At 40.8% G+C, this 26,472-nt stretch overlaps 2 non-coding genes across 2 annotated transcripts; both read left to right on the top strand.

Moving 5' to 3' along the window:
• Positions 1-18,885: 18,885 nt before the first annotated feature.
• On the top strand, positions 18,886-19,020 carry LOC114811710. Its single transcript, XR_003759406.1, has one exon. It is a non-coding gene; the product is annotated as a small nucleolar RNA SNORA7 (small nucleolar RNA).
• A 4,736-nt stretch (positions 19,021-23,756) lies between these two features.
• On the top strand, positions 23,757-23,894 carry LOC114811620. Its single transcript, XR_003759316.1, has one exon. It is a non-coding gene; the product is annotated as a small nucleolar RNA SNORA7 (small nucleolar RNA).
• The last annotated feature ends 2,578 nt before the right edge of the window (positions 23,895-26,472 follow it).

The following is a 26,472-nucleotide window of genomic DNA, read 5'->3' on the forward strand; positions in this document are numbered from 1 at the left end:
GGGAAGGGAGAGGGGGAGGAGCAGGGGGAAATGGGGGGAAAAGAGGGTTAAGCTGCGGAGAGGTGAAGGGGTGGTGGTAGAGGGAGTAGAGGGAGAAGAGGAGCTCAGTCTGGGAAGACCTCTTGGAGGAGGTGAGTTTTAAGTAGGGTTTTGAAGAGGGGAAGAGAATCAGTTTGTTAAGCGCTTACTATGTGCAGAGCACTGTTCTAAGCACTGGGGTAGATATAGGATAATCAGGTTGTCCCACGTGAGGCTCACAGTTAATCCCCATTTTACAGATGAGGTAACTGAGACACAGAGAAGTTAAGTGACTTGCCCACAGTCACACAGCTGACAAGTGGCAGAGCTGGGATTCAAACCCATGACCTCTGACTCCTAAGCCCGGGCTCTTTCCTCTGAGCCACGCCACTTCTCTTCTACTCCCTGCCCTGTCACTTGTCTACTGTGTAACTTTGGGCAGTTCACTTCTCTGTGCCTCAGTAACCTCATTTTTAAAATGGATTAAGACTGTGAGCCCAATGTGGGACAGAGAATGTGTCCAGCCCGATTTGCTTTTATTCCTCTCAAGTGCTTAATACAGTGTCTGGCACGTAGTAAGTGCTTAACAAATGCCACAATTACTATTATTGTTATCAAAACTGGCTGATGACTGCAGTGACATATTTTCAGGAAGGAAAAAAGGCAGACATTGAAATGAACACTAGTGCAAGGAAACAGGGTACAGAACCTCGTATTCCACCCTGTCTCAATGAAGTACTTTTCACTTTGATCTAGTAAAAAGGCCACCTGAACTACCATCGAAGCTTGCAAATGGAATAAGTCTTCTTCAGTCATGTGAGCTAACTTTATGAGCACTGCCACGACCACCTTTTTAAAAATAAAAAATAATAATTATAGGGTCACTAAACAAAAGTCTCCCAGTAATAGATTATTCTGACTGTAAACAAAGGATACAATTAATATTATTAGTAGTCTGCTCGGGAATAGGTCCAACAATTTGCATTAGCTGGAACTTGCTTGTGTTTCAGCGGCATCCCGCTCCCAGGAGAAATCACTTGCAACCCCCTCCCAACCCCCCAAATATGGCTTTCTGCCAAGACAGTAGGGGCAACCATGCAGCTTTCGTGGTCGGAAGCTCAATGTAGCATCACCAGATAAACAGAGAGAGTGAGTCAGTCGGTGTTACCGCTGATCACACTCTTGATGCCTCTGACACAGCCAGCTCCCGAAGGGCCCGGTGGGCAGATCGAAAACCTCTGGAAAAATTCTGAGACAGGGACTCTGGTATTAGTTTTCATTCATTCTTTCATTCAGTCGTATTTATTGGACACTTACTGTGTGCAGAGCACTGTACTAAGTGGTTGGGAAAGTCAGCTGTGTCACTGTGGGCAAGTCACTTAACTTCTCTGTGCCTCAGTTTCCTCATCTGTAAAAAGAGGATTAAGACTGTGAGCTTCACGAGGGACAACCTGATTACCCTGTATCTACCCCAGCGCTTAGAACAGTGCTCGGCACATAGTAAGCACTTAACAGATACCAACATTACAATACAACAATAAACAGTGACATTCCCTATCCACAACGAGCTCGCAATCTAGAGGAATGAGCTCACGGTCTGGAGGGAGTCATAGCTGAAAGCTTCAGGGCAGCAGCTTCCAGAGGAAGCAATAGGGGAAGCCTAGTACAGTGCTCTGCACACAGTAAAAACTCAATAAATATGATTCACTGATAGATTGATTGATTGAAACTTGTTCTTTCACCTCACCTACTGCTGCTTTCCCATGTAATACTGTGTGCTTCGTTGTGTGTGTGAGTGCATCACTGAATTCATTCTTCTCCTCTTCTCTTTGACTCTCCTCTTTCTCTTCCTCTCGGAATGTCACTGTTTGCTTGTGAGTGGGCATATGTGTGTATTGTCTCTTGATCTCTTATTCCCTGCCTTTCATTCTCCTACCCTCTGAAAGCCACAACCCCTTTAGGATCTGAAGGCTCCTGTCCAGATCATTCCTCTAAAAAGACCATTCAGTCCGTATCTTGCCATTTTTCAAACAAAAGTTCCCCTCTACCTCCATGGTAACAGAGACTCCTTACCATCAATTTCAAAACACTTTATCAGCTTGTTCCTCCCTACAAAACCTTGCTGATCTCCTAATACAATCCAGCCTGAAAATCCTGCTCCTCTAATGCCAACCTACTCACTGTACTTGGATCTCATCTCTCTCGTCATGTCACATTCATATTCATCTTCAATTGTATTTATTAAGCACTTACAGTGTCCCTAAACTGTACTAAGCTGTACTAAGCACTTGGGAAAGTACAATACAGCAATACAATCTCTGCCCACAGTGAGCTCACAGACATTACCCACAATCTCCCTCTGCCTGGACTTAGTAATGTCCGTCTCCCCCCTCTAGAATGTAAGCTCACTGTGGGCAGGGAATGTTTCTGCTTATTGGTCTATTGTACTCTCCCAAGAGCCTAGTACAGTGCTCTGCACACAGTGAGCGCTAAATAAATATGATTGAATGAATGAATATCCCCTTCTTGCCTTCCATCTGCATCAACTATACATTTCGATCTATATCTCCTAAAGCATTTGATTTTCACTTCACCCTCAGCCAAACAGCACTTAGCCATATCCCCTATCTGTAATTTATTTTAGTGTCTGTCTCCCCTTCTAGCCTGTGAATTCCTTGTGGGCAGTGAGCATGTCTACCAACAATATGTTATGTTCTCCCAAGCGCTTAGTACAGTGCTTCACACATTGCAAGGACTCAATAAATACCTTAATATGACCCCTTGTCCTGTTCTAAAAGGTAGAATATTTGGGCCCCTCGCATCATGTTCGCAGTGTGGCTTTTTACACACTAGTTTTTGTAACAGAAAATGAAATATGAGATGCTTCTGCTTGACTTACTTTTGTTCTCAGTACAATGTTCTTAATTACAGATATTTTCTTTCAAAATTTCAATAGGCCCTGATTTATATAAAACAAAACCCTCATTCGATATATTTTAATAGAAAATTTCAAAATTAATTTCTTTCCAGTGTAATAAATATTTGTTCTTATTAATACACTTTTAAAACTCAAGTTTAAGATTTCACTCAGTTTATATTTCTGCATGAGTAATGATTTTCATTACTCTAGAAGCTCTCCTTAAGGAAATGCTTTTCAATATCACAAAGGGGAAAGAGAATTGTTTATGGGTATTCAGGGATGAATGGCCATTACATCGGCATATGTCCATGCTGAGATAATATTATGCATGTTCTTCTGATTTCATTTCCATCCATCAGTACTAAAACCCAAGGTCTCTAAAAACTTTAGTAAAATCTTTAGTAAAGTTAGGCTCCATAGGTTAGGAGTGATCCATCATTTACTGATAAATAGTGCTCTTTCCATAGTATGTGAATTTTTGCCTTTAAGTGCATCTCAAATATGAAAATAAATAAATTGTAATTTGGGGTGAATTCAACTTCTATCTCTTATAAATTGATGCTATCAATGTTAAAATAATTTATAAGTAAGGAAGCAGATATTAAGTAGTAGGAGCCTAGTTATTGAAAGAACAAATTTTCCACATGTGCATTTTGGAAGAATGCAATTCATTATGATGCCCATCTCTCAGTTGCTTAACTATTACCAAGTTCATCCATTTAGAAATATGTAAGGTGTGTTTAAAATAATCAAATCATATCAATGGCCTGATGTATTTCTACAGCTACAGCTTGTAGAGAACATAAGAGATGATCTATGAAAATATCTTGTTTCATGCATTTTATTCATAGTCTTCTTTTATCAGAAAATTGGAGCAGTTATAAGAACCATTACTGAATGAGAAAAGAGAAAACAGACAAACTGTGACACCCATTAACATATCACACTTCGTAAATTGTCCCAGGGCTGTTCGTTGGAACTGGTTTTATTTCACATTTTTATTAAATGACTGAAAGAATGGGTTCCAATGTTCAGGACAACATGATCTTTGAAGGATCGGGAGCCACATGAGAAATTTCCTGGAAGTCTTAATGTTTCTGCTTACTTCTCGGAGAAGAAAATAATCTTGCCGGAGTTGTGACGCTGTCAGGACTTGTAAGTATTCAATCAATCAGTAGTATTTATTGAGGGCTTATTGTGTGCAGGACACTGGACTAAGCGTTTGGGAGGGCAAAATACAACACAATTGTTAGATATGGTCCCTGATCTACAATAAGACCACAATCCCCTGCCATATTGCAGTTGGCTCCTGGCACATGGAAACATAAGCAAGAAGGATTAAGAGATCCAATGGATAGCATCTTTTCCAGTGGACAATGCCATGAATTCCCAGCATTTAGGGGAAAACCATGAAGCTTTGCTAATGTACCCCCCAAACATATTGGACTATTCAGTGAATTTCATTCATTCATTCATTCAATAGTATTTATTGAGTGCTTACTATGTGCAGAGCACTGTACTAAGCACTTGGAATGTACAATTCGGCAACAGAGACAATCCCTGCCCATTGACAGGTTTACAGTCTAATTGGGGGAGACAGACAGACAAAAACAGTAGCAATAAATAGAATCAAGGGGATGTACATCTCATTAACAAAATAAATAGGGTAATAAAAATATATACAAATGAGCGGATGAGCACAGTGCTGAGGGGAGGGGAAGGGAGAATTCTTACCACTGTTTTCCCATGAATTTATAATCTTCTTTGGGAGGTCAATCAGTCAATCACATTTACTGCAGGCTTACTGTGTGAGGAGCACTGGACTAAGCACTTGGGAGAATACAACATAACAATAAGACACATTCCTTGACCACAATGATCTTACAGTCTAGAGGTGTCGTCACCTGGTAGAAAGAACCCAGAAATGGGAGTTAATTGATTTGGGAGTAATCCTCTTCCCTCCACCCATCTACTGTGTGAGTTGGGCAAATCACTTAAATTCTCTATGCTTCCAATTCCTCATCTGAAACATAGGGGTTGAATATCTGTTCTCCCTCCTTCTTGCACTAGGAGGCCAATGCGGGACAGACTCTGTCTACACCCCTATAATCTTGTATCTATTCTGGTGCTTGGCAAAAAGTAAGTGCTTAATAAATACCATCATTTTATTAATTATTTTCACTCCTGATTCCTACAGGTTCAGAATGTCTTTTGATTCACAACAGTGTACTCTTGAATGTCCTTAGTTAATGTTCTAAAATTATTTTGTGGATTCAAATCCTAAGGTGGTGTATAAAAGCAGTGCCAATTCATGCTATGCATTAATTTCCTATTGCCTATATTTTCTATTGGTCTAATTTTGGAATCTGGAATTGATAGATAAAAAAAAAAATGGACTACCTATTCCCATCATCATCTTCCCTTCTCTCTTCATAGTCTCTATCTCTTATTCCCCTCTGGTCAGTAAGTTAATTTTTAATGAAGGGTACAGTTTAGGAATTGTTTACAAGTGGTATCGACTCTATATCAGTAGTTTTTTCATGGAATAGTTCTCGGCAACTGAACTGCATTTTTTTTCAAATGAAAAAGATCAAACCCCATTATTCAAGACAGAGTCTTGACAGGCCTGCAGACACTATTTATTCCAAGGGCCTGCCAATATCATTTGTCCTGTTCTTTGACACCACTATTTGCTTGCTATATTAACTCCTTCAATGTAAGTTTCAAGGGTATTCTATTTCTAAATGAATGAGCTCTCAAATCTGTAAACTCCTTAATATGCATTTAAATTGTATTTTTAGGAGCGAAATTGGTTTTACTGGTGGAGGAGTGCTTTTCCTCCAGAAACAATGGTCTGTATGACAGTGGAAAATGTCGTCATCAAATGCCTGAAAAGATAGAAATAAAATGTTTCCTTTGCTTAGCTGAGAGACTCTGGCTGCAGCTGCACAGGGCAAGGCTAATATTTTGCCCCACGACATATCCAGACAGCATATTCTTAATAGAGGAAATTTTTTCGTACTTGTTTAGGGGAAAAAACTCTAGCAATTCATTTGGGCTTTTGGGGCCCTGGTATTATTTACTCATAAATGATTGCTGTCCTTCAGCAATTATATACATAGCCTTAATTTATATATTTGTTTATATTAATGTCTGCCTGCCCCTCTAGGCTGTCAGCTCACTGTGGGCAGGAACATGTCTACCAACTCTTGAAAAGCAGCGTGGCGCAGTGGAAAGAGCATGGGCTTTGGAGTCAGGGCTCATGAGTTCGAATCCCAGCTCTGCCACTTGTCAGCTGTGTGACTCTGGGCAAGTCACTTAACTTCTCTGTGCCTCAGTTCCCTCATCTGTAAAATGGGGATTAAGACTGTGAGCCCCACGTGGGACAACCTGATTCCCCTATGTCTACCCCAGCGCTTAGAACAGTGCTCTGCACATAGTAAGCGCTCAACAAATACCAACATTATTATTATTATTATTATTATTAACTCTGTTATACTGTACTCACCCAGGCTCTGCACACAGTTAAGCACTCGATAAATACATTGATTGACTGATTGGTGCTTCCCAGGAGTTCTGGGAAGTCTATCCCCCTATCCCCATTCCTTAGGCATCCTGCCTAGGCTCTGGGAGCTTCCATAAAATAAGGACTAAGAGCTGATGGCAGGAAAAGACAGAAGTGTTAGAGTTCTAGTCGTTATGGTGATCATACTATGAGTGTTAGAGATGACAGGTTTATTTGGCCTTGGGTAGATATTTCCCACAAAAAAACTATTAAAACAATGTAGTTTCCCTGTTATGGAGCAATTTTAGGTCTAATAAAAGAATGTTTAAGGAGCTTTGTATTTAAAGGAACACTTTGCATTTTTTAAATTAACATGGGTGATAGGCATGGCTTTATTCATTTTATTCTCCACCCTAATTGGGGGATTTGCTGGTTGTTGTTTATCTTGGAGCCATTAGCCCCTTAGGGTGCTAGGGAGCTACACAAGCAAAAATTACAGTAATCTTCTCCTCCTCCTTTACATTATTCAGGTAAAAAGGGGGAGCCATATCTGAATATGTAGCCACCCTTCCTTTTTAAAGATAGCTGAAAAGATAGATGCATGACAGACACTCCCTTGCCCATCATTTGCTTTTTAAGGGAGGTTGTGCTGCTACTGAACCAGTCCAGCAGAAACTGGCCAAAGGAAAGACTCTAATTTTGGTCTTCTCTCTGTGTTTGACCCACAATCGTAAACAACAAAGCCACAATATCAGGACCTACATCACCACCACTTGGGCAGGACTAAAAACCCAGCATCACACATTGAAGTCTTTTGTATATTGTAATAACCCTTGGACTTCCAAGAGAACTGATACCAGGAGCAGCCTAACACTGCTAGCTTCTCCCTTTTATATGTACATTCATTCATTCAATAGTATTTATTGAGCGCTTGCTATGTGAAGAGAACTGTACTAAGCACTTGGAAATACAATGCGGCAACAGATAGAGACAGTCCCTGCCCAATAACGGGCTCACAGTCTAAAAGGGGGAGACAGACAGCAAAACAGTACAAAACAAAACAACATCATCAAGATAAATAGAATCATAGAGATATACATGTCATTAACAAAATAAATAGGGTAATAAATAATATGTACATTCAACTCTTACTCCTCTCTGTTCTGCCACTTTGTGACATGGCCAGGATTCCGGCCATTTGTCTGCTGTGTGACCATGGGCAAGTAAGTTAATTCCTCTGGACCTCGGTTACCTCATCTGTAATATGGAAAAGAAATCCCTCTCCCTCTTACTTAGACTGTGAACCCCCTGTGAAACAGAGAATGGAACTAAACTGATTATCTTTTATCTACCTCAGTGCTTAGTAAAGTGTTTGGAGCAAAGTAAATGCTTACCAAATACTGTTAAAAAAAAGAAGGAAATCAAAAGTCCACCTTAGCTGAACCTAGGACTCTGCTCAACCGAAGAGCAAGCGGGAAAGCTAAGGAAAGTAAAAATTAATCAGGTCACTAATAAAGAGTTAAAAGAAAAATTATCCCTGTGTAGGGACAAGATTAGAAAAAGTGCAAAAGTTGGAAAGGAGATTCAAATAGCATGATACAAGCTGAAACAAAAGCTGATAGCACTTAAATGTGACCTTGTGTAATATAGTTTACATATTAGCTTACACTAGTCCTTGAGGGCAGGAAACCAGTCTACCAGTTTGGTTGTATTGTAATCTTTCAAGCAGTTAGTGTAGTGTTCTGCACACAGTAAGCACTCAATAATTACCACTGATTGATTGATTACAAAACAGATCTGAGGAGTACATTCAGCTTCTAACAGGAAATTATAAAGCCAAACAAATATGCATAGAAGAGTTATGAGTTTTTTTCAAAAAATGGAGCCATGTAAGTCATGTATCCCAGAGTACTTCAAGAAATGGATGAGTCTACTTGTAGGAAACATTTAGCTTTATTTTTTATATCAAACAGAGGAAAGGAGAAATCTCTGAGAATTGGAGAAGGCCAAATGCTATTCCCACTTCCAAAAGTCAAAATGGAATTAAATACAGACAAGTAATCAATGTAACATTGATCCCTGGGAGGGGGCTGGAAAACTAATCATCCCTTCTAGGAAAATATAAAATGCAAGGAACAATTCACATGGTTTGGTGAAAAGCAAATAGTCAGCAGAGTTCATCTCCTTCTACTATAGAAAATCAGACCACATAGAACAGAGTGAAGTTACAGGGCAAGATATGTCATCTTGATCATACTGCAGTTTGGTGGCTGCCCAGCTGGCTGGAATATTGTCCTGATGGATACCGTCAATGGCTTGCTGTCAGCCAAAATATGAGAGAGGGGCTAGTCGTTAATAGGGATCAATTCTGAGACTTGTTCTAGCCAATATCCTTACTGATGATCTGAGTGATGGACTTGAAAATATGCTTAACTAGCTTTCAGAGTGGCCTTGCCTATTCTTTGAAAGACAGCTATAAACATTAAAGAGAAATGGAAAAAATAGTCTATTAAAAAGAGGTGAAATTCAAATAAGAAAAGAGGAAAACCCATAACAAATACAGGATGGGGAAAGGCTGACTAGGCATAAGCACAACAGATGAAAAGATCTGAAGGACTGGTTAACCAGAAATTGAATGTGAATGTTACACTTTCAAAACCAGTAGGGAACTGGGATCATTTGCCAAATAAGAAAGTAAGTGAAAGGTAATCCTTCTGTGATACTCTATAGTGGTCAAATCTTTATCTGAATTTGTGTCCAATAGTACTCACTCCATTGGAAAAGAGGTTTCAGAGAAGAGTATCAAAAATGATTGAAGAGTTTAAAAAATCTGTCCTAAGAGTAGGTTTAAAAGTTTTGTAGCTCAGTATCCAAGAAAAGAGAAAGCTAAGGGTGATATAATAACTGCCTTCAAGAAAGTTTTCTCATATAAATTCTGTAGATCCAGGGTTCTCCATGTTCCTTGAGGACCAAAAAGGAAGCTCTAGAGACACATTAAAGCTGGGGATGTTTTTGTGGGATAAAAGGAAAATATTTTATTTGAGTGAAAAAAATGGACGATTGCTTACAAAAGGTAATTGTAGTGGTACCCTGTCCACAAATCTTTAAGAAAGGATAAGCATTCACTTGTCTGTGACATTTAGTCCGTTTCTGGCCTTCAGATAGGGGCTGGTCTAGATTGTATCATGCATTGCTTCCTCCTGTGGGCAGGGATCACATCTTACTAACTCTGGGGTTTTCGGGGGCCTTTTTTGTTGTTGTTTTTTGCGGTTAAGTGATTACTATGTGCCAGGCACTAAACTGTTTGAGTCTTGTTTTATGCTGTCGAGTTATTTCCAACCCATAGCTACTCCATGGAAACATTTCTACTTGAATGCCCTAGCTCCACCTGCAATCTTTCTTGTAGTGTAACTATAGAGTTTTCTTGGTAAAGATATGGAAGTGCTTTACCATTACCTTCTTCCTTTCAGTAAACTGGAGTCTCCACCCTTGACTCTCTCCCATGCCGCTGCTGCCCAGAACAGGTTAGTGTTGACTTGTCACAGATTGCTTTCCATTGGCTATCCTCTGTCCAAGCTAGGAATGGAATGGTTATGCCTCTGCTTGACTCTCCCTCCCATAATTGAAACTGGTAGACTCCTGGAAACTCTCCAGGTGCCATTCTGAGAGGGAAGTGATGGGGTAGATACAAGCTGATCAGGTTGGACACAATCCATAATCCACATGGGGCTCACAGTCTTAATCTCCATTTTACAGATGAGGTAACTGAGACATAGAGAAGTTAAGTGACTTGTCCAAGGTCACACAGCAGACAAGTGGTGGAGCCAGGATTAGAACCCAGGTCTTTCTGAGTTCCAGTCCTGTGGTCTATCCACTAGGCCATGCTGCTCCTCTTTTATAGAATTGTACTTTCCCAAGCACTTAGTACAGTGCTTGGCACACAGTAAGTGCTCAATTGATACCACTGATTGATTGACATTGCAAACATAAAACTTAACAAGGTGCCTACACATCCTTTCCTGCATCCTCAGTCATCCCCAGAGTGCTGCCAAAAGAATCTGTGACATTGATTGGCTTTTCTAAGCAACAACTGGATAGGACATGACAAAATAACACACTGGTTAAAAGGTAATAGCTGCCTTTTCAGAGTTTTCAAAGGCTTTATATGAAATACATAATCAATCTACATTCCCGGCTGATATGGGGATAGTAGATATTCTTATTTTATAGATGAGAAAACTAGAGCTCAGGGAATTAAGAGACTTGTCCAAAGTCACTTAGTATGTTGGTGGATAAATTCCAGTTAGACAAGGTATCTCCAGCAAGAATTGGTATTGAAATTTCTCTTTCTGACCTATTTTCTATAAGGTGAAGTCTTCATGCTTCGCACCAATCCTAATTAGGAAAAATTATGTAATACTTAAATGTGGATAGACAAATTACTCCCCAGGGGCCAGGAAGAGTATCAGAGGAAATGGTTAAAGCTCCCTCAAGCAAAATGTTTGGAGGCACAGGAATAGCTCCAATGGGACAGAAACGAGGGCCACACTATGGGTAACAATTTGGCCTGGAAGTCTGAAGGACCTGGGTTCTAATCGTGTTGTTTCTGCCACTTGTCTCCTCTGTGTCTGCGGGAAAATCACTACATTTCTTCACTTCTCTTTTACCTCATCTGTAAAATGGGGATTAAGACTGTAAGACTCATGTGGGACAGGGACTATGTCCCACCTGATTAGTTTGTATCTACCCCAGCACTTAGAAGAGTGCTTTGCACATAATAAGCGCTTAACAAATACTTTCATCATTATAATCAAGTAACTATCTTATTGAGCAACAATATGGAAGGCAAACTGAGTCACACTCAGACTTTTCAGCCAGATTCATATCCGTGGTTAGTATCATATCCTCGATAATATCATTCTGGAAACCAACATGTAGATATATATGGAAAAGAATAAGAGAAGGTCAAAGAGGTCACTTAGGTGGATTTCTCTGAAATAGTGTTTTTACCCTTAACTCGTTTTCAAGGCATAATCTAGATTAGGCTGCAGATTGCATGTCCTGTTCCTGTTTCCTTGAGTTCTAAAATTGAGCAGTTTTGGTGAACCTGAACCCATATAATTCATAAAATTGATACTATATGAAAATTAGATTTGAACCTGATTATTTCTTCATATATTCTATCTGTGAATCTATTTGAAGACCTGGCATGAGAGAAATGCTAATTAGGTTTGCTTTTGTCTTGTTTGTTCTCTGGTTTGTGCTCCGAGAATGCACTTAGGCATTGAATGAAATGACAATAACAAAAAGATAGAAATGACATTACGAAATCCCGTTTTTTCATGGTTGAGCTGTACCAAATCCAAAACCCAACTGTCTGGTGAAGTCTTGATATGAATCACATCCTTCAGTGCTGATTAGCATAGACTAAGTAGATAGTAAAGCAGATACATTGTAATGTCACTGAGAGTATCAGTAGTTCTGGAATTAAGGCCCATGACAAGGACTGTAGCCTAAGCATTTTACTACTCTAAAAAAAGTATCCTGAGAAAAAGTGCCCAGGAAAGACTGATCAAATATTGGTTTTGGTCCTGATTTGAAAGTACAAGATATGAATGGCTTATTCTCTGTGGACACTTAAGATTTGTAATAGAACCTATGTTGTTTAGAGATTTCTAACGCTCTGGAAACTTCTGCAAAAGAGAATCAGAGAACCTCAAGAAACCTGTTCAGCTCAAATGAATAAAGGAGGGCACTTCTCCTCCCCATTTTGCAGATGAGAAAACTGAGACACAGAAAAGTTAAGTGCTTTGCTCAAGGTCTCACAGAAGGCAAGGGGCAGAGCCAGTATTAGAACTCAGGCCCTTCTGACTTTGAGGTCTGTACTCTTTCCACTAGCCCCTAGCCCCTGCTCTATAGAGAGCTGAAGTTGGAAAACCCAAAGCAGGAGGGCAGATGGAACATTTTAAACACACGGTAAAACAAACGCTCAGACAGTGTTGCATTCCTTCTCAAAACAGGCACAGCTGCTGAGGATAAGCCTGCACAGTGCACTGCCATCAAGAATAGAGTGGCTCTTTTCAAGCTAAAGCTGTGAATGGAACAGGAGACAAGGGGACCAAAGAGAAAATGGCAATAAATGCTGCAAATAGTCAACCTAACAGCACAAGAGAAAGCCTTTTAGTGTGCAAAATATGTCCAGGACTACAGGTCCCATATTAAGCTTTTCAATCACAGACACAGTCTTGGGTGAACTTCACCATCAGTGGTGTCTTCTTCGAAAACGAAGCACATCTATATAGTGATTCATTCTGTCTTGCCCTGACTCCTTCTCTTAGCACCATGCACTTCAAGATGGCTGACTGAGGTCAGAGGGCAATGTGTGTCAGTGAAACAGAAAATCTCCGTTTAACCTCTTCAACAGCAGACACTGCAGTGCCGTCATCCAAAGCTGTCCAGTTTTGAGTGAGGCACTCTTATATGCTATAAAACTTACCGAAGTTTTTTCACTCCACAGGCTTTTTTGCGGAAGCTGCAAATTATTATGCTTTTTAATTGTGAAAGAAGAGTTTTAGCTAGGAGAAGAATGGGAAAAAAAGAAAAGGAAAGAGTAGAAGTAATTGAAGAAGAATTTTATTTGATCTGTTCCAGTTAAGTCTGTTTAGCCAGGAGGGAAACTCCAAGCAGATATATCATAGCATACGTATCATTTTGAATTTGTCTCTGAACTCCAATTTTGTGATTTTACATTATATAGCTCATTAAGCGTGTTTGTTTCCCCACATACATTATGTATTTTACCGAGCAGAACTTTGAATCGCGTAGTATGCTATCCCATAATATTTTCTATGAAATACTACGTGTATGCCTTGTGTGATTTAACCCAGTTAAAGTTGCTTTTGAAAGCTCTACACTGCTCACTGAATCATATTCCATTTATTGTATTTTATAAGCTATAGGATTTGTAAGATTTTTTTCAATCTGTTTCCTCATCTACTAGGCTTCAAAGCAATATTTGATAATGAATAATGAACACTATGTGACAATAAAAAAGGGAACCTATCCCATTCCTAAAAATGTTGTCGAATTCTCTGAAGAAAATGATTAATACGATAAATCGGATCATCCTAATTTTATTATATGAGAACAGATCAGATATTAGGTTAGAAAATCAATTTCATGCAAGAGCAGTGTGAAGCAACGTGATAAACTTAGTGTACTGGTTAGTACAGTGCTCTGTATACAATGGGCACCTAATAAACGTTATTGATGGTGATATTGAAAACAAGTAAGTTTAAAACCGTGAAACTGACATGTTCTTGTTTCCTATATAGTAATATTTAGAATTTACTATCCAGCAGTAGCCACTCAAAGTGCCATTTCTCCTAGTAAAAGTTCAAAACCATCAAGAGCATTAGCTTTAAAGAGGAAGTCAAGCACGGCATATGGCCTTTTCTCCTCTCATTACTCCTATTAAATGAACTTCCGCCTAATTAATCTTTCTCTGTGCCCCTGCTCTCGAGCTGACATCTGCTGGATTTCGCCTTCCTTGTTCCTTGCTGGGAGTTTGTGGGTGGTAGAGGCCTCAGAAGTAAGCTGAAACCTGTGTGCACATGTATGTGTGTGTGTGTGTGTGTGTGTATGCATGCATGCAGATGAGTGTGTATACATGTGCATGTCTGTGTGTGCTTAGTTTTATAGTCCATCTAACAATTCTGTTATACTGCATCTTTCCCAAGAGTTTAGTACAGTGCTCTGCACACAATAAGCACTCAATAAAAATGATCGATTTTATGATACTTACCATTAGTTCTGGCAGAGCACGGGTTTTCACTATGCATTTTGGCTAGAACATTACAGCAGAAATAGGGGGTGATCTTCCTTCCAATAACCAGTGTTTTTCTGGGTAGAAAGTGACAGGCTGTTGGAAGAAATGGTGCCAGGATTTGCCTTCACGTGGGGTCTGACACAGGGTGAGTTCCAAGACGTGAGCGTTCCCTCTTGCAGGATTCTTTGAGAACATGACTCCCACGTTATAGAGGAACAAGGTGGGGGCGGGGGGCCTGTAGGGTGTATGGCGGGGAGGGTGGGCGGTGCGTCAGCCGTTCATTTGCTAAGGTGACACAATTGACAAGGAACCTGAAAAAGAGCCTGAAAGTCCAATGTTAGACCAATATACCCTACCTCATTACATGAATGTAAAGTTCTTTTAGTGATGATCAAAAGTTTGTTGTTCGGTGGTGGTCAGCATATCCCTGTTTCTCTTCAGCTCTTTAAACCACCACTGGTCAAGCATGCTCTTTCCCTCAGTGAGTCGTGTTTGTCTAAATGCTCACCGATCCTAAACTTGGTCATAAATTCTCCAGTTTTGACTGGTAAAGAAGATTAAAGCAGATCTCCTATGTGTGGAATGTGTGAATAAAGTTATTCAGTTTAAGTTACTTTGATTTTAAAAAGAGGGTCTCACAAAGGATAGAACATTCATTTTGCTTTTGTCAGTGTTCAGGAAATCAGAAATTTATGTAGCACGAGTTAGGGGCAAAACCACAACATCATACAGGGATGCCAATCCTCTAGGCAGTCACAATATTGACGCATTATTAGAGAAGCAGCGTGGCTCAGTGGAAAAAGCCCGGGCTTCGGAGTCAGAGGTCATGAGTTCGACTCCCGGCTCTGCCACTTGTCAGCTGTGTGACTGTGAGCAAGTCACTTCACTTCTCTGTGCCTCAGTTACCTCATCTGTAGAATGGGGATTAACTGTGAGCCTCACATGGGACAACCTGATTACCCTGTATCTACCTCAGCGCTTAGAACAGTGCTCTGTACATAGTCAGCGCTTAGCAAATACCAACATTATTATTATTGAAGGAGATTTTCCCATAAGAGGTGTTCATTTGGCTTATAGCCGTGTCTAAGAGGGGTTCACAATAGTAGTGTACTTTGCTAAACTACAACTCCCAGGACACACAGAAGACTTCGGGGAAAGCTTTATTGTTCGGGTTATTCTAATTAACACGGCATATGCCCCTTACAATCTGCCTCTTCCTCTGATTCGATCCCCAAGGCAGGATGTGACTGTTGGGCAAAACAGCCTGTCGCAAGCTCACCGCAACTTGACTGGTGGGAAAATCTGCCTGTTGAGTCAGTGACATAATGTCCTCTAGTCTTGAACACCAAAGGGTAAGTACAGAGCAGCAGCATGGCTCAGTGGAAAGAGCCCGGGCTGGAGAGTCAGAGGTCATGGGTTCAAATCCCAGCTCAGCCTCTTGTCAGCTGTGTGACTTTGGACAAGTCACTTCACTTCTCTGGGCCTCAGTTGCCCCATCTGTAAAATGGGCATTAAGACTGTGAGCCCCATGTGGGACAACCTGATCACCCTGTATCTTTCCCAGTGCTTAAAACAGTGCTTTGCACATAGTAAGCACATAACAAATGCCATCATTTTTATTATTTCAGAGGGCTCTCTGCACTACCGTATCTTGCCTCTCATGGCAGCAGGCACTCTATTTCCCAGGTCTCCTGACTAGCAGGTTGCAATTGCTGGAGTTTAGGGTGGAAAAGGGAGAGGTGTTTTTCTCTCCTCTCGAGGCCGGCAGAGTTTCAGTACCTTCTGATATCCAATAATAAACTGCAACAAGTAGGAGTAGAAGCAGAAACTATTCCTTTCTCTTGTGGCTTTTCCCCCATTTCCCCATGAATCTCAGTGAAAATCACAGGCAGAATCCTGATCCAACCCACTTCCTCCCCCTGCCATGACCCCATCTTTAATTCTTTCATTCAAAAAGTCATATTTATTGAGCTCCTACTGGGTGCAGAGCACTGTACTAAGTATTGGGAGAGTACAGATATAACAATCAACAGATACATTCCCTGCCTACAACAGGCTTAAAGTCTAAGTCTAAGCTTGTTGGGGGCAGGAATATGCCTATCAACTCTGTTTCACTGTATTTTCCCAAATGCTTAGTAATAATAATGTCGGTATTTGTTAAGCGTGCAGAGCACTGTTCTAAGCGCTGGGGAAGATACAGGGTCATCAGGTTGTCCCACATGAGGCTCACAGTCTTCATCCCCATTTTCCAGATGAGGTCACTGAGGCACAGAGAAGTGAAGTGACTTGCTGACAAGTGGCAGATCTGGGATTCGAACCCATGACCTCTGGACTCCCAAGCCTGGACCCTTTCCACTGAGCCACGCTGCTTCTCTGCTCTACACACAGTAGGTGCTCAATAAATACGATTGATTGATTAGCTTTCAGTCCCAAAATTGATCCCTAGTACACTTGAGGAAAAGAATAATCACTTTGTAAACCCACCTCTAAAATAGCCTTGGCCAAACATGAGGATAGCTGTCCATAAATTCCAACTGACTTCACGATTCCTCTCAGAGGTCAGAGAGGATATGCTTTTCTCGTAGCATGTGTCCGGGGTGGAAAACTAACGTGAGACAGGCATGCCAATCCTAGTAAGCAACACTTAGCAGTCTATGTCAAGGCTCCTAAAGTTGGAAATCAAAATTTTAAAAAACAGCAGAGGGAGTTCATTGCAATGAAACAACTGTTTCATTTTCAGCCTTCCTACCTCGAACCGTGGCCAACCTCTTCACAGTCAGCTTTGCTTCTAGTCAGTGTGAAATTAATAGACTTGGATATGAGAGAGTTTATTTACAGCCTTTATTGGCTAAATGTGAACATAAATATCCTGGTGTCATACTATAGCATACCTACATTAATCTTCTCCTGCGGGTAGGTTCAGCCTCTGAGGTTCGAGCAGAGTTATAAAATCCCCCCTTCTCTCTTTTCCTGGGAGTTTGCTTGTTTTGCTCTTAGGGGTTGCATACTTTGGGTAGGATGTGTGGAAGAGGCAGCTCTGGACTCCAGCTTTGTTCCTATTCCACGTGCAGCAAATGTTGCAGCAATTGTTCAGGGAGGAGTGTGCTGCTGTAAGTGTTTAGCACACAGTGAGTGCTCAATAAATATGATTGAACAAGTGAATGAATAACAGGCAGGAAAGTAGACTAAAATCCAACCCCAGGTAGGACAGGGAGTTAGAAGATCTCGGTTCCAATCTCAGCTCTGTCACTGGTGGGGCAGGGACTATGTCTAATCTGATAATTTTATATCTACCCCAGTACTTAACACAGTGACCAATCAATCAATCAATGAGTATTTATTGAGTGCTTATGGTGTACAGAGCACTGTAAACTGATCCTTCTCTTCCAGGCCACCCAGGACCCCCAAAACCTTGGGAGCAGGAGAGGATGGGTTCAGTTAGGGAAGGATGCCCTCTGACCTCTGCCCCAGTCCCACCCCTACAGCTTTAAGTCTCTTTCATTCAGTTCATTCCATCGTATTTTTTGAGTACTTACTGTGTGCTGACCACTGTACTAAGAGCTTGCATTAAAACAATAAATAGACACATTCCCTGCCTACGATGAGCTTACTTTCTAGAGGGGGAGAGAGATCTTAATATAAATAAATAAATTACTGATATGTACATAAGTGTTGTGGGGCTGGGAGGGGAGAAGGAATAAAAGGAGCAAGTCAGGGCGATGCAGAATGGAGTGGGAGAAGGGGAAAGGAGGGCTTAGTCAGGGAAGGCCTCTTGGAGAGGTGCTTTTAATAAGACTTTGAAGGCGGGGAGAGTAATTGTCAGATTTGGGGGGGGGCATTCCAAGACAGAGGCAGGATGTGGGCGAGGGGTTGATGGTGATATAGATGAGATCGAGGTACAGTGAGAAGGTTAGTATTAGAGGAGTGAAGTGTGCGGGCTGAGTTGTAGTGGGAGAGTAGTGAGGTGAGGTAGGAGATTGAGTGCTTTGAAGCCAATGGTGAGGAGTTTTTGTTTGTTGCAGAGGTAGATGGGCAAACAGTGGAGTTTCTTGAAGAATGTGGAAACGTGTCTCCACAGCTCTTGAGTGCTGTGATCTGCAAGGGACTCTAGGATCAGGGACAGTGACAGGTAAAGTAGGACATGGTTGGAATAAAAGAAAGTAGATCCCCATCCTCACCACGCAGCAGCCTTGATCCTATCTCTCTAGACTAGAAGTTCACTGTGGTCAGGGAATATGTCTGTTCTACTGTTATATAGTACTCTCCCAAGTGCGTAATACAGTGCCCTGCACACAGCAAGTGCTCAATAAATATAATTGACTGGCTGACTATCTCTCAGTCCCCACGGTTCTCCCCACCCTGTCCCCCTCTTCCACCAACCTGGCCACTACCCCAATCCGCCCGGCCCACTTCCTAGAAGTTAGTGTCCAGTTCACTACACTCATTCATGTTCCTTTTTCCCTGTGTTGAGACCTCGCTAACCGAGCCACCTAAGCGATCGTGGGACAGAACGCAGCTCTCCCAGCAATTCCTCCAGAACTTCTGCTCTCCCAGGCCTGTCCTGCCCCTTCCTGCAGCACTGGGGCCAGGTAAAGGTGCGAGACAGAGTTGCCGCCTCTCTCAGGGTCTCACCTGGAGAGTTTCCAGTCCTCTACCAGGCTCGGCTACAGGAGGGAGAGTCAAGCAGAATACCCATTCCATTCCTAGCTTGGGCAGTGGCTAGCGCATGGAAGGCAATCTGCTACAAGTCAAAACTCACCTGAGCTGGACAGCAGTGGCATGGAAGAGAGTCGAGGGCGAAGACTCAGGTTTACTGCATGGAAGGCAGTAATGGTAAACCATTTCCATATTTTTACCAAGAAAACTATGTATATACTACCAGAACAATTACAGATGGAGAGTGGGGCATTCTGGGAGAGATGTGACCGTGGTGTCGCTATGTGTCGGAAACGACTCGACAGCATAAGACAAGAGTTGCCTCTGTAAACTTTAAGGTAAATTTGGAGTCTTCTATTGATTTGGTATGAGATGTGAGAAATTTTAAAGGAAAATTAAAATTGTCTGAAAATCAGATGTCCTGTAGAATTTGGGACATGTGCTCATCTAAACCTTTCCTTCTATCCTTGCCTTGTTTGTCTGCATGAAAGAGAGGAAGGGAGAAAGAAAAGCAGAAAGAGAGGGAAAGAGAAAGAAAGATGTAAAGAGAGAGAGAGAGAACAAGGAAGGAAGAAAGGAAAGGAGGAAGGGAGGAAGATATCACTATATTAAAACAGAACAGTGTTTTTTGTTTTTTGTTTTTAGAATATACATTGCTGAAATACCTGATGGCACATTTATAGGGAACCAGGACTTAAGTATTCAACAATTTTTTTAAATTTTTTCGCTGCTGCTATTTGAAGTGATAGTCTTTGGAGCTCTTTAGATTTCGGATGAAGACTTTAGAACATTTTTCACAATCATTAAAAATCATTTAATTAAGAGAAGCAGCGTGGCTCAGTGGAAAGAGCCCGGGCTTGGGAGTCAGAGGTCATGGGTTCGAACCCCACTCTGCCACTTGTCAGCTGTGTGACTGTGGGCAAGTCGCTTAACTTCTCTGTGCCTCAGTTACCTCGTCTGTAAAATGGGGATTAAGACTGTAAGTCTCACGTAGGACAACCTGATTACCTTGTATCTACCCCATCTCTTAGAACAGTGCTCTGCACATATTAAGCGCTTAACAAATACCAACGTTATTATTATTATTATTATTATTTAATTGCCAATAATTGTAAAGACATTTGATGGAAATGCAGGCTAGACAAGAGTCATTTTAATGGATAAATACTTTTCTTAGGAGAAGTAACCAGACACAATAGCACAAGAAAGACACTTTTTGAGAATAATGGATGAGCCCTAGTCCTGAACCTTCAGGATTGAGAGCCAGTTGAGAAGGACTGATTAAAGAGATAGTTGCTTCAGCATTGTCTCTCACACTCTTCTCTGCTAGTTGCACGCAAACTGAGAAGATTACACAAAAAAACCTGCAAAAAAACCTGCAAAGCTCACAACAATGGATAGTATTTGAGTAAGCCTGGTGTGATTCAGACTCAGGTCCTGGATTTATGTTTTCGGCCACACCCAACCTCGTAGTATCAGTGATATCTCCTTTGAGTACACAGGACAGCTATATATTTACTTTACAAAGTAAACATCCATTAGCAGGAAATGCTTCACAGTTTATGCGTGACACAGTATTACTTGAAAATGGATTTTAAATCAGAAGCACTTTTCCCCTACTGGCATATTTGGAATATTAAATAAATGATCTCGTGTTATATTCTTACCTGAAGAAAAGATAATCTTTACAATGAGGAAATTCTGAATTTTCCACCTAACTTCTTGGGAATTGAGACCTTACGATATGTCCCAAATAATTTTATGAGGTTACTCTAAAGACACATGCACCATCAGTTTGTCCCAGTTTGTGAGAAGCAGCGTGGCTCAGTGGAAAGAGCATGGGCTTTGGAGTCAGGGCTCATGAGTTCGAATCCCAGCTCTGCCACTTGTCGGCTGTGTGACTGTGGGCAAGTCACTTCACTTCTCTGTGCCTCAGTTCCCTCATCTGTAAAATGGGGATTAAGACTGTGAGCCCCACGTGGGACAACCTGATTCCCCTATGTCTACCCCAGCGCTTAGAACAGTGCTCGGCACATAGTAAGCGCTTAACAAATACCAACATTATTATTATTATTATTATTAAGTGGTATTTTAACAAAATATTTTCACATTCCAGCTAAATACAATATTGAAAAAGTCTTCAAAAATTACTCATTGAAATGATTGCTGCCAATTCTAAATTAGAGTATCTGTAGTAGGAATATTGTATAGTAAAACCAATTTTATTTAGTGTCCAAGTCTTCTTTATGCCAGGCATCAGTCAATGGGAGCTGAAAACTGCCATTCTGGATCAACAAAAAGATTGAAAATATCTTTACAGAGTAAATTAATATGTATTTAAAACAATAGAAAAAACAGTAGCAAAGTTTCAGTTCAGTAAGTTACTAGGATGAGGAAATGAAATAATAGGCACAGATGGAATGTAAGAAGCAGGAATGGCCAGAAATTATGAGTGGTTTCTGGATACACTGAAAAGGGAAGAAGCCAGGAGGGTCAGTCTAAGACCATTAAAATCAAAGAGAAACCTTGATGTAGAATATTTGAATTGCTGAGGGGGGATTTGAATGTGTTGTGGTTTTAAGAAAAGGGGATGAATGTATACAAGTGAGAATGTTGTGAATTTGCTCGAAGGCAGACAACAAACAAGTAAATGTAACCATAACATTATGGTCTCAATTCAAGAGAAGTAAGCTTGAGTAAGTAACAGCAGACAGATGCTTTACACCTAGATTGTTAAATAATATTGCAAGGATTGGCAACACATGAATGACAATATATATTTCCATCATCAGTGGGTCCAAAATGGCTTGTAAAATGATCTATGCTCACCATGTTGCAACATCCTTCAACGTTTGATTTAAAGTGAAATTTGGACTATCTTTGCTGGACAGACAAGACACATTTCAGGATATCATCTTTTGTATTTCTTCTTCGCCTTTCCTTACATGTCTGTCACCAACCTCCTCTTCTTCTCTCCCCTCCTTATTCTTAGGACTGTGAGTCCCTTGGGAGACAGGGAAAAGGTTTCTATGTCATCTATGAGTTTCTTTCCCAGTGCTTTGTATACAGAAAGCAGTAAATTCATACTCACTTCTACTAGTACTGCTAATGATGATAGTGGTGGTATTTGTTAAGCACTTACTATGTGCAAAGCACTGTTCTAAGCCCTGGGGGTGGCTGCAAGGTGATCAGGTGACCACATGGGGCTCACAGTTTTAATCCCCATTTTACAGATGAGGGAACTGAGGCACAGAGAAGTTGTCACTTGCCCGAAGTCACACAGCTGGCAAGCGGCAAAGCCGGGATTAGTACCCATGACCTCTGATTCCCAAGCCCGGGCTCTTTCCACTGAGCCATGCTCCTTCTCATACTCTTAGTGAGGTTTCACTAGGACCTGGGATGAGGACAAAGCAGAGGTACTAAGGCAGTACTCTGCAAAATCGCACAAAGTGCAGTTTACTGAAGAGATGACTCACTTCTCTCTGGGTTAGTCTAATTCTTTTCAAATTAACAGACTGGATGTTTTTATGGTATTTTTAAGCACTTACTTAGTGCCAGGCACGGTACTAACAAAATGGGATAAATACAAGTTATTCAAGTTGGACACAATCCCACACTGGGCTCCCAGTCGTAATCCCCATTTTACAGATAAGGTAAATGAGGCACAGAGAAGTGAAGTCACACAGCAGACAAGTGGCAGATCTGGGATTAGAAACCAGGTCCTTCTGCTTTACTCTGTCAAAGTAGACATCAAAGTATTCCTCCACGAAGGTTCAGATATGAGATATGATGCTTTGGAATATTTTAATGGGCATAGGAATTCCACTGATCATTGTACCATGGAAATGTACGGAGCAGGATATTATAAAGAACTAAAGGATAAATTTCAGATGAAGAATCTATGATGTAAAAACTAATTGGATCATACTGTCAAAAGCCTGGGCTATTGTAAAAGACATAATGAAAATTCATTTAAATCTTACAATCATTCTTTATCATAATGAAACATTTGGTCACAGAGAAATACTAAAAAACTGATTTTTGTAAGTTCTAGATGTTTTTACTTGGGATCATCTTTAACTCCATTATGTGTAATGGCCCCAAAGAAAGTTGAGAAGTATCGTAATTTAGGAAGATAGCCAGGCAAAGGATACAGGTTGACTGTTTTCAGACATGAAATGCCACTGGAACTCACTCCTTCCCACTCAGTCCCATATGCTCCTGGGTGGATGCCATATGTTCATGAACTTCATACAGACTTATCACTGCCATGGAAACTTAGGTGTTGAGGGACAGATTCCCTCCTTCTCAGTTGATGAAAAGGCTCACAACTCACTATGAGTGGTCAAGAATGTCCTTAGGTGCCTTGTGAGTTCAGGGAGCCTCACAGGTTTTTGGTTATTTTGTTGTTGTTGCTGTTTGTTTGTTTCTTCTGGTATTTAATATAATAATATTAATTGTTATAGTACTTGTTAAATACTTACTATGTGTCAAGTACTGTTCTAAGTGTTGGGGTAAGTACACGTTAATAAGGTCGGACACAGTCCCAGGCCCACAGGGGGCTCACAGTCTAATCCCACTTCACAGATGAGGTAACTGTGGCACAGAGAAGTAAAGTGACTTGCCCGAGGTCACCAGCAGTCCTATGACAGAGCCAGGATTAGAACCCAGGTCCTTCTAACTCTATTGACCTTCAGCTGCTACTGGAAACATTAAAACGTTATGATATATTATTGCTTTATAGCTAAGGTGAACAAAGAGTGGATACCAAGAATCAGGGTGCAAAGACTGGAAAATATTCAAGATTATTACAGATTCAACCCAAACCTCCCCTCCCAGGATCACACCTGGAGAGTCTTCAGTACTCTACCAGTCTCGGCTACGGGAGGGAGAGTCAAACAGAGGCATGCCCATTCCATTCCTAGCTTGGCCAGTGGCTAGCGAGTGGAAAGCAACCTGCTACAAGCCAAAACTCACCTGTGCCAAGCAGCAGCGGCATGGGGAGAGTCAAGGGCAGAGACTCTCGTTCACTGTGCAGAAGAAGACAATGGCAAACCACTTCCGTATTTTTACCGACTCTATGAATACACTATCAGAATGATTGCAAATGGAGAGTGGGGTGCTCTGGGAGAGATGTTTCCATGGAGTAGCTATGGGTCGGGGATGACTCGACAGCATAACACAAGACAAGAAAACCAAACTATAATCAAGAAGAATGAAAGAAATATTTCAAAGCACAATATCTGTTGAGACACCTCCATCGTGTTTCAAGCCTGTGACGGCCCCAATTTACATTCCTTCCCCAATCCCAGGCAGGAAAGAACTGCCCTTTTAGGTCAAGTCACAGCGTGGCTCAGTGGAAAGAGCACGGGCTTGGGAGTCAGAGGTCATGGGTTCGAATCCCTGCTCCGCCGCTTATCAGCTGTGTGATTGGGCAAGTCACTTCACTTCTCTGTGCCTCAGTTACCTCATGTGTAAAATGGGGATTAAGACTGTGAGCCTCATGTGGGACAACCTCATTACCCTGCATCTACCCTAGCGCTTAGAACAGTGCACTGCACATAGTAAGCACTTAACAAATACCAACATCATTATTATTAATATAGGTTTCCTTTACAATTTTCCATTCAACCCCAGCTAGTCAGGTTGCAGTGTTACAGGAAACTTACCACTGGGCCAATCTGGGATCACTGATGTTTAGGACAAGTACCACAGAAGTAGTGTGGCCTTTGACTTTGTGTGGATCCACTTCCTTACCCTTTTCTCCAGTAAGAAACAACCTGCAGAGACATGAGAAGAAGGGGGATAAATGCAAAACCTGCGATAGCAGGTCTCTCCAGGATGGTGGTATTGAGAATAATGGAGTTTTCCAACAAGAATGATGTAGAAGTCTATATGTCGGGAATGATGCTGGTTGAAATCTGGTATAGATGTCTCAGCAGACTCCTGAATTTCCAGTTTTTATATCTATTTTTATTTTTTTACCTCTCATATCATGTATTGATTACTCTGCAAATCCCCTCTCTGGAAGGCCCCAGTAAACTATATAGCTACATCTCTCATAAGTAATGTTTAAAAGAGTCGGTACATTTGAACATATACTAGAGTCAAACCTAGGAAGGAACACTATGGATGTGTCCTTGACCCAGCTTTGCAATTAATGTGTAGTCATATATTAACCATTGCTAAAATTGGAGTACTATTTCATTTTTAGTTTATTTTGAATGTTAAAAGCTGAAAAAATTTGATTTCAGACTACCTTTTATTTTTTTTAAAAAAGATGGTAGAAAGTTCACCATGTCCACCAAATTTATGATTAGGATAAGTATTTTTTGGCATAAATCAATAGATGGTATTTATTGAGCACTTATTATTTGCAGAGCACTGTTCTGAGCACTCGAGGGAGTTTAGTAACAGAATTAGCAGACACAGTCCCTGCTTATAATGTGCTTACATAAATAACAGCAAGTTCAATATTAAATACTAACACTATTCAAAAAAATTAATCTCCCATTTATAGATAATATTGTGGATGTTGCAGGACTCTTAAAAAGGAGAAAAACATAACTCTTTCAAATTCCCAGGCACCTCGGTGACCTTTCTAATTAACTGTGAGTGTTGATCATTTGGAAATGACACTTTTGGTGACTAAAGCTTGACCTGAATAGTCCTAAGTCAATTACGTATTTTCCCTATCAATATGAAATTGTATATTACTGGCAAAATGAAATAAATTGGATAATGAGGTTTTGACAGTCCTCCTCTTTCCTAAGACTCTCACACTATTACTCTTCTACATTTCATCTAACATCACGTCTGACCCTAAAATCTAAACAGCTGTTTAACACAGCCCCAGACCAATTCACAACTGTAATACTGAAAATTAAAGAGCAACACTTAAGTTTAAAATGTAAAAGGTTTGAAGGCTTATCTTTTTTATCATTTTAACCTCTAATAGCTACCTAATTTTCTCCCTGAAAAGCAGTAATTCCTAATCATTGGTTTCAAGGCTCTTTGGAAGCTTTCCCCTGCTTCCTTTATTCCATTCTTTCTAGGTTGTCCTCTTCAATATTCCAAAATTTATCTTCTAACTCTTTCTTGCTCTTGACTCTCACTCTTGACCTCTTGGTCATTCTGTTCCCTCCCTATTTGGAACTATCTGCCCCTTCCACTTCACCAGATCACAACTCTGCTCATATTTAATAACTTCCTGAATTCTCACCCGCTCCAAGAAGCCTTTCCAGATTGATTTCCACCATTACAAAGTACGTCACTTCAATAGATACCCTCAGCACTCATGCATTATGCAACAGTCTACAGTATTATAAATACCAACCCGTATGTACACAGTCATTCATTTATTCATTTATTTTTTCATTCTATTACTCTATGATTTGTATCCGCGGTTTTCTGCCTACTTCCATAGGACACCCTCCCTCTTCATATCCAACAGACGTTCACTCTCCCCCACCTTCAAAGTCTAATGAAAAGCACATCTCCTCCAAGAGGACTTCTCCTACTGTGTCCTCTTCTCCCACTCCTTCT

This window comes from Ornithorhynchus anatinus, chromosome 4 (genome assembly GCF_004115215.2).
Source record: "Ornithorhynchus anatinus isolate Pmale09 chromosome 4, mOrnAna1.pri.v4, whole genome shotgun sequence".
Lineage (NCBI taxonomy): Eukaryota > Metazoa > Chordata > Mammalia > Monotremata > Ornithorhynchidae > Ornithorhynchus > Ornithorhynchus anatinus.